We start from the raw sequence: 1741 nt of genomic DNA on the forward strand, positions 1-1741 counted from the left end.
CAATAATTCCTGAGTAAGGAATTGTATCAAAAGCCTTGGCCAGATTGAGGTAGGCTGTATGCACCGCCTTACCTTCATCTAAATCCCTGGTGACTGACTCAGAGAAGTCAACCAGATTGAGCAGGCATGATCTCCCTTTCACAAAGCCAAATTGCGTGGGGTCTAAAGTATAGAAATTTCCTATATCTTTGTTAATCAGGTCCATGATGATGTGCTCCATAGCTTTACATATCAGACTTATCAGGCTAATGGGGCGATAATTCACAGGGTCTGTAGTCGCTGCCCCTTTATTGAGAGGGATGACTGTAGGGTGGGTGTCTTTTATGTACAACTCACTCACTTAACTTTCATTCATACCTGGTGCCAGACTGCAAATCAAATGTGAGTCTCCTGGATGTAATCAGGGTTCCATCCAGTGCTGAAGCATTTTATATTGCCGTGTTCTTAACTCTGTTTTGATTGCACCTAAACAAGCCAAGAGAAAAAATGGAAGTCAATGTAGGCACAGAGCAGGGAAGCATGATAAACAATTGTTGGAAGTGCCTGTGCTAATGTAGGTTATCAGCAATGCAACAAACAGGCACAGACATACACTCACTTGCAGATTTGCATACTCACTTGTTATTTACGGATATTCATCTGTGAGTGAGTGTGTATATAAGATTAAGTATGTGTTTGTGTGACAATGTTTGTGTGTGCTTGTGTTTACAGATGTACTTTGGAAGTGCTAGAGCACTGTGAGAGTTGTACTGCACAAGACTGGTCACATGATTCATAAAATACTGATCCTGTGTAGCCAGTCATGCATACAAGGCCTACCTGCATAGTAGTATGGCCATTTTTAGTATAAGTAATATAATTCTGCTACTACATTTCAAGGCTATTCCTATAAGAAGAACTGCCTGCCCTGATTTGTTTGTCAGAGCAATGACAGAGCGATTGAGTTTGAGCAGTAGTGGCAGTGGATTTCAGCACTATTTCTTATTAGTGTTCTTGTCTTTTTTACAGGGTGTTAAATCAAAGTATATCATTTACTTTAAATATGAAAGTTTGGCCACAAAGCTTACACAGTTGTAACATACCTCTCAACCTCTTAGAGCAAGAAATCAGGACAAAACCATATATAAAAGTGGAACAAAGTACCAAAAATAGGGACAATTTTTAAATAATGCTCTTAAAAACTTAGAAAGTTGATAGAATAACAGGTTTTGCATTATCACAAATTTTCTGAGGGATATGAAGTCTGAAACTCAAATGTCTGTCATTGTTTTCTAACTTCAATCTTTAATGATTTGCCACTAATTTGCCAGAAAACCACAATTATATGTAAAATGGACCAAACATATAAGGCGAAATCTGGACATTCTGCAAAAATCTGGACAGTTGAGAGGTATGAGTTGTAAGCATACAGCTGGATGTATGATCATGCTTTTGTTTGGCATGGCAAGATATACTCTTGAGTATTTTAGTTTTCGTGAGCAATTCACAGAAAATGTAAAGTTTTTGGATGCAAAATGATGTGAATCTGTCTAAACTAATGCTTGTAATGCGGATTTGTACATGACACATTTGAAAAAGTCCCTTTTTTCATTGCTGTAGGTAATGACAACTGGGGTGGGGTGAGAGCGAAGGGAAACAACAGTATAAGACTGCGAGTACAAAACAAGATTCTCTCCATATCTAATGTGGGTACCTTTATGCTGATATTTAAACAAGAGATGAACCTACCTGCTTCATGTCA

This window comes from Protopterus annectens, chromosome 4.part0 (assembly GCF_019279795.1).
Source record: "Protopterus annectens isolate FY-2018-M chromosome 4.part0, PAN1.0, whole genome shotgun sequence".
Classification (NCBI taxonomy): Eukaryota; Metazoa; Chordata; order Ceratodontiformes; family Protopteridae; genus Protopterus; species Protopterus annectens.